Source organism: Gallinula chloropus (genome assembly GCF_964237585.1).
Source record: "Gallinula chloropus genome assembly, chromosome: 4".
Lineage (NCBI taxonomy): Eukaryota > Metazoa > Chordata > Aves > Gruiformes > Rallidae > Gallinula > Gallinula chloropus.
In genome coordinates this window covers 22,816,103-22,823,870 of record NC_140088.1, presented here as the reverse complement: position 1 = coordinate 22,823,870, position 7,768 = coordinate 22,816,103, and positions in this window count along the sequence as shown.

Sequence of the window (7,768 nt, the reverse complement as noted above, 5' to 3'; positions counted from 1 at the left end):
CATCCCTCCCAGCAGCTGGGAGGAGCGAGCTCCATCACCTCTACTTTCACCTCTGGCTCGGCAGCATTACCAAACTTCTACACTTGCTGGACGACCCAGCAGCCAAACATCCTTTCTCTGTCCCCGCAACATTTTTTACAGAGAAACTGAAATAAACTGGCTGAAGAAGAGAGATGTTTTGACTAATTTTTGCAGCTCACCCTCATTTTGTCCTTCTGCTCATCCATTCACAGCCACTCCAGAGCCTTCCCCTAGTCCCATCATTCAACTCTCCTGGCTCTCCATGCTCACGCTACGGTACAAAACTTTTCCCACACGTTGTCCCTGCAATTTGAAAACACATTTTGCTTAAAGTCCATGCTCAAGCCTTGTCAACAGCAAAGAGATGGCAACTCAGCATTCAGTACTTTATGAGCTACTTTCCCAAATCAGGGATCCCCTTTGCTGTGAGCCAAGTGCTCACTGTTTTACTCTGGTGGCAGCTGCCTCAAATTATGTACCTCTATTTCAAACAACTGCACCATTGCCTTTGCTGCTCAGCTCAATTCACTACCCATGAACCCACAAATTAACAACCAACACTTAAAACATGCCTGCTCCATAAAGCCACCACTACTACTGTCAGTGCGGGCAGCAGGAGCGATGCTCACTGCAGAACGATGCAGACCTCTAGCAATCCTGCTTGTATCTTGTAGCTTATTGTACAGTTAGAGATATGTGACTACTGCAGACAAAACAAAATCAGAGCCAAAACTTCACTTAAAATCTCCAAAAAATCTAGATCTTTATTATGAGTCAAAGAAGTTTGACTAATTCCATTGATTTTAAACACATTCTTTGTTACTTCCTCTCAACTGGAAGCAGATACACAGAGGGAAAAACCCTTCTGATATACTTCTCAGCCTGACCTAAGTTGTTATTACAAGATTTCCAATTTCTGTTCTGCATCAGACATGTATTATCCACAAGCTATCAGCAGGGATGGAACCCAAGGCTTCAAGCAATAAAAACCACAGGGTTTTTTTTTTTTGCTAGTGGAGTTAAAAGGGCTAAAAAACAGGGTAAATCTTTACAGTTTCCTCTAGGTGCTAGTAACGAAAACCTTAACAACTACAGATATCAATAACTATAGGGAAACATGACATTTGACCAATAGATTTGCTCAGTATATTACATCAGTTATCCTTATTACAAAGGGGCTTTTCACTCAGGTGACTGGGAGTGGTCCAAGATTGTGTATATGTATAAAATTGGACACTTAAACCACGCGTAAGCCCTGTGAGGTCACACTACTGTCTCCATAGTTTTAGATACTTCTCTGGAAGAAGATGAAATTGTCACCCTTTCAGCTGAGTTTACTGTCACAAAAACCCAACGATGTTTGGTATTTCTTTGTCTTTGCACACTCTGCCGCTTCCCAGAAGCACCATCTTCACCCCCCAGTACGGCACCCACCATGCAGCAGCTCTGCCTATGCTGCATCTCCAAGTCCCCCTGCTGCCAGCTGGGAGGTGATAAGTGGTCACCCAGATGAGAACCTGCTCGGAGTCAGAGGGACCTGAGCACGTATCTTGGGTCTGCTGCTTCTTTCTCCTGAGTGATCACCAACAGGACCTCTCTGCTTTGGCTGTATGGACCAGACAGCCCTTCCTTTCTCCCAATTTTTGCATCATCCATCTAGATGACAAACTCTTCTCTTCTCTGCTTTTGTACAGCAGTGGATGAAATGAAATGTTAATGTCAGCTGGCGCTATTAATAAAAACAACGATAATAACAAGGGAGGTTTGCAAATTAGCAACCCTTGCTACAAACAGAGATACACCCAATTTAGCACAAATCATCCCAGGCTCTTGCCTGCTTAGTGGCTATTTTAATCACTGGTGACTAATGCCTGTGAGGGCTATTCCAGGGTTTGACGTGCCTCAAACACAAGAAAAAAGGGAAATCTTGTGGGGAGAGTGGGGAGAGGAAGAGGGTGAGAGAAAGAATTGGCTGAAGCCAAACGTTCATCACCAAAAGCGTTCAGCTCATACCACCCATTTTGCTGCCATTGCTACTGCATTTTCTGGGGTCACTGGCTAATTTCTCCTCTGAATAACAGCATCATTTCTCCTCTTTTGGTGTGAATCTAAGAAAAACAGTCATGCTCTGGAACACAAACAAAGGCTACCTGTCCCCTCCTTGGTTATGGAAATGGGGGTCAGCCTTTTTATTTTCGTAGGGGGCAGAGTAAAGGAGCTGGAATGCTGCTTGGCACACCACCAGAAAGGAAATCTCTGCTTAAATATTTGACGGGAAGAGGAAAAAAAAAGAGAGGAGAGGAAACAATGCAAAGGGGGAGGTGGGGGAGAGGGAACTTTTGTTTCAAAAGGGCTGCACGGCGAATGAAGCCGCGGCTCACCTCTGCACCAGCCAGTGCTGCGCTTTGCCTTCATGGAGCCCGCTCCTTTCTGTCAGACCAGTCCACTTCTTTTTTTTCATCCTAGCTTTCTAATGACTACAGGAATTTTCCTAGTTGAGTAAAGCTGTACAAAGAGCCACAGAACACCAAGTCTCTCAGATGAGGAACATGCCTTTTCCTAAGCCACACTGATCTTTTTTCCTGGAGTAGGTTAAGGCTTTGGAGCACTTGCGCCCACCTTACAACATCCAGATTGCATCAAGTGGCACTTTGACGCAAAGTTTCTGAAAAAGTTTCAGAAAGAACCCACACTGAATTAAAAAAAGAAAAAGCAGGGGAAAAAGTAGACGTTCTTTTGGAGCTAAAGGGTAAGACAATGTTTGATAACTTGAATAACCCAAGTATGATTTGGCCTACATCATCCCACCATCAGAACAGGAGACCAGGAGTTTTGCTATCTCTGGAGTACTGTATCTGACCAGCCAGCAGTATAAAAGCCCTTTACTTAGGACACGCCTGGGTAGAAAGCCCCCCTGAATACCCACCACCACTTCCTTCAGCAGGTGCTGATTTCATGACAGCTGAGGAACCCTGTGAACTCTCCAGGGCTAATGTGGTAGAGGTGCAGCAAAGTAAAAAGCCTGGCAGGCAAATATTGCAAATGGTAGGACAAGAGTTCAAAGAAGCGCAGTGTACCATTCCTGTCCTTTGAGGCCTCATGCACAGCACAGCTTTTAAACGAAAAAAGGAAAACATGGGGAAACTAGTTTAAGTACTCCAGTTGGCTTCTCCTCTCTACTACAGCACTGCAAATACACATATACCTTGTGGCCCTGTAAAATCTTTACATTCACTCAGGTCACTGCACGTTTAGTTTTACAATGTTGGAGGCTCCAAACAGGACTGATCATAAACAGCTGCTTCTGGATTTTACTAAGGGGGAAATCTTTTGGGTTTATTGCTCTTGTGGCTACTGAGTACTAGCACTGGAAAGCTAGTCATCTAAGTTGCCTTGGACCTATTTCTCAAAGTCTTTTTTTTTCTTTTCACTACATATTTGTTTACCAGTGTGGTTCCAGATTGTTGGCTAAGATTTGTAGACCCCTGGTGTAGCTACAGGAAATGTTTCTAAAGCATTCCTTTTCTGAGAAGTCTGCAGTTTAAATAACCATCTCTTTCCATAAGGCTTCTGCATCAGTTTAGTTGCACTACCAGTGCTTTCTTTTGCCTTTCCCTCCTCTCCACCACTCTGTCCTCCTAAGCCGTATTTTGGAGGTAGTGAAGGTATCTTCTCTGTAGATGTTCGTAGCTTGGAGCTGTCCCCACCCATGATGTAAGTCCAACTTTGACTCTTGCAATTCTTGAGCTGTTTCACTTGGCTCTTCCAGTTGCTACTCCCTGTGTATTTTTCCTCCAACAGTAGAGATGACAGGCTGCCTGCATGTACTTGTACTCCACAGATCAGACATGAATCTCTTAATGAGAAAAGAGGAGGAACTGGAAGTTCTGTGGGTGGCCATGGTTGAGAAAATTCACATGTTCAATGACAATCTCTTCAGGGAAATGTAGCCTCAACTTGCCAGGTATTCCCGAGTACAGCATCTTCTGTGGTCACTTCATCCTTGGCCAGATTTTCAGGAGAAATCATTGCACTGAGATGCAGTGTTTGTAGTTTCATGAAATGACCCTTTGGAAACCTGGCCTGTATTTGGGTGCAAAGAGAGTCTCTTGGAAATCCAGTCCTAGCAATCATGGACAATATTAGAAAAAATACTTTTGCTTCTTTTGACATGAAGTATGACTTCTGCAGGTGCTGCAAGCTCTGATTATGCTGCTTCATTGTGACCTGTGCTCTGCAAGGTGACGACAAATTCCACCACCCCACCCCCCCTTTTTTTTTTTTTTCCATCCAGAAATGCAGGGGTTCCATGTACAGAACTGTATTAAAACTTGGAGGTTCCAGCCCTAACTCAGCTGAACTTTTGAAGCTGCTTGGAAACCTCATTCACATTAAACTTTATGGGAACTAGACATCCAAATTCCCTAGGTGGCTTTGCAAAACACAGCTGTAACTAATTGCTGTGCAGAAAGGTTTGGGGAAAAGATTTTGATCTAGAAAAGGAAAGAGACATTTCAAAGCCAAAAAAGCTTTTGCAACAGATCCTCACATGGTATCCACAGAGCTGATTCTGGGCTACCTCTTCAATGAAGTAAATGGAGCCATTTTACAACAGCTAATCCCCTTCTCGGTAACTCTTCATGTGCCTGCAAATGTTACAAACTAAGTGGAAGAAAGAATTTCTTTTGCAGAGTTTCTAGTAATCCCTGCCACTGCAAACTGTGGGGCTGAAAGGTTGAATAAATCAAAACGACTGATGAACAATTCACGCCCAACTCATTCCCATTGAAGAAATTGTCACATTCCATCAGTGAGGCTGGTAGAATCTGTGACCATCTCAACCCTTATCAAGCCTTAATTTCTTCTTCCTGTTTTGGCAATAATTTAACTTTAAAGGTCACAGAGCAAAATGCTCAGAGTCAGGAAGCAGAGGAATTCTGATTTGATAACAACATTATTTAGCCCCACGAAGCCCCACTTGGTATTTTCTCCTCCTTTGTTCCTTTTCAAGACCACGATCCATCTTCCACTGAAGACAATGGGAGTGTTTCCACTGAATTTAATGAGACTTGGATCAGGCCCTAAATGTCAGTATTACTCTATTAATATTTATGCTGCTGGAAGTATGTCAGAAAATATACAGGATGTGCAGGGTGGCTGAGTGAGCTATGAAAATCATAAATTTTCCTTAGTCGTTTCTTCACAAATCCTTAACATTTCTAATCTAACCATGGCAATAATAAAATAGCACGATTCTAACCTTCTCCTCTTACTGTACAAACCTTTCTCCACTCTAATCTGTCTGAGTTGGCTCCAGAGCTGAAAAATCATCTACATTACAACTCCCTATCTACTTCAAATCTAGTCTCTCTCTCTCTCTGACACACGTATAAAAAAAATAGAACCGTTACTTTAGAAGTTGCATGTTAAGTGGTCAAAATTAAAAGTCTCTCAAAATGAGGAAATTGTATGATTTACAGTCTTTAAAGATCTTCAGCTTCACAGCCTTCAAAGGAGGGAAAGCTGAAGAACTAAACCTGTTATTATCACAAGGCCCCCACAAACATGACAAGTGGCAACTGCTCTGAGAAGGCTTCCCCAGGCTGTTTTCCTTGGGGTTTCCTCTCAATGCGAGGAAAGGGCCAAGTAGCGTGGCAACAAGGAGAGCCTGGTTGCTTGCCATGGGAATGCTTGTCACTGCAGAGTGTGTGGCGACTGCAGAAGTCAGACTCTTTTTGCACAGCTGCTCCAACCTCCCCATCACTGAAGAAGTGATGGGCAAAACAGTCCCAAAGGCCTGGAATTTCTGTTTCCCTTGAATAAGTCCCCAGACAGTTGGATTCCTCCCTGCCTCACCGCCCCTTCTCAGCGGGCAGTGCTTGCCTGAGTGGGTGGAGGAATGCGGGCAAGCTCGCAGCATAATAGTCAACTGACCACCAGAGCTGTAGAGTAAGGTCACTGGGGAAAAACAGTCATTGAAGAATGTGGCTGAGCTATGCCCAAGCTATGCAGGAGGAGGCTTTGTCTCCTTTGGCATGCTGAGCCTGGCCACGGCCGCAGACAGGATGGCAAGGGGCTGGGAGGCACTGAGAAATTGGCAGGATCTGCTCCAAAGAGATGACCTGGAAGGGGTGGTTGCCAGATATATTTGCAGGGCGTCACCTCCTAACCCTGCTTAGCTACCTACAAGTCAGGTCTAGAACGAGGCATAGTGTGAAAGCACATGGAAATTATGCACAAATGAACTAGGTGTAATGCCAAAAGATTAATGCAAAGTAATTCTAAGGTACCATTGGAGATAGGGTGCTTTCAGGATCTAGATTAACTCATTGCAGACTTGTAAATATCTTCTGAGTTGAGGCTGGATCACACCATGGTTGTGGTGGAAAGGGACCTCTTGAGCTCATCTTGCTCAGCCTGCCCTGCTCAAGCAGAGTCACCAAGAGCAGGTTGCCCAGAACAGTGTAATGAACGTAACAGAAAGCTGATCAATCTGCCCAACTGTCTCAAACCGCCCCCCCCAAAAAACCCACATAGGAGAATTTCAACAGCCACAAGACACTTGAGCAGTGTCTAGCAGTCACCACAGGAAAACAGGGACACTGCCACACATTTGGAGAACACAGAAGTTGAAATGCAAAAAAAGTACTTCATAACTCCCTCTCAAGGGTACCAGAAAGGGAACACGAGAACATTTCTATACCTCAGCTTCATATTTCCACCACCTTTATCATCTCTTGAGCTCCCTCACTTTTTTCCTCTCCAATCTCCAAAGCACAATGTGAAGAACACACCAGGAGAAGAATGTGGGCTAGGCTGGGAAGAGTAGCAACGTGGGAAAAATCAACCAGCAAATGTACCTTTGCAGATTACTCCATTCATACCTTGCTGATTAAAATTCACCCCTCAAATCAGCATCCTTACTTTCAAGATTACCAGAGCTCACCATCAGGATAGCCAGTTTCCTTCCCTTCAGCAGCTTAATGGGCAGATGTCTCCTTATGTGAGCTGAAACATGTACACCAAGCTGTTTTTCCCAGGCTCAGCATTATTCGTTGTTTAACTTGCCCTAAGAGTGCCTTAGTTTATGAAGTGAGGCGAGGTTTGAAGGCAAAGGTAGTATTTCTTTATTGGACCAACAGATACCACTGACCTCGATTCAAACCTCTTCTTGCTTACAAACATAGACAATCACAGCTACCATGACACTTCTAGGACAAGTTGACTTATCGAGGCAGTCCTGCAGCGAACAGAAACATCACACAAACCAACTTCTCCTTTTGGACACAAAAAAGAGGTCTATCTACAGAGCCCTGGATTTAAGGAAACAAAACCAACCAAACTGGAGAAAAACTGTGCTCTTTCTCTAATCCAATATTCTACCTCCAACAGTGACCAAGATCAGATGCTCCAAAAATGTCAGAAAATACACATCTGGGTGGATTTTCTTTTGTATCTGGGTGGTGATCTGTTCCTAGGGGCAGTTTCCTCTGCTCCCATGAAGCCAGCAGTCCAGTTTCTCAGCTTGAGCCTATCAATCCAAAACCTCAAATCTGAAGGATCCATTCCTTGAGGGACATTTTTGTCAGTGACATGACAGTCCCAGAACATTTCTCATGTTGCTAAACAGCAGTCCATGCAAAACCAAAATCTAAGCAGTGAGGCTGGGATTTTCATTGAAGCATAAAAAATTTCAGACACCAAAACTCTCAAGATGCTGGGCAGCTCACATCAATACAGTCACCCT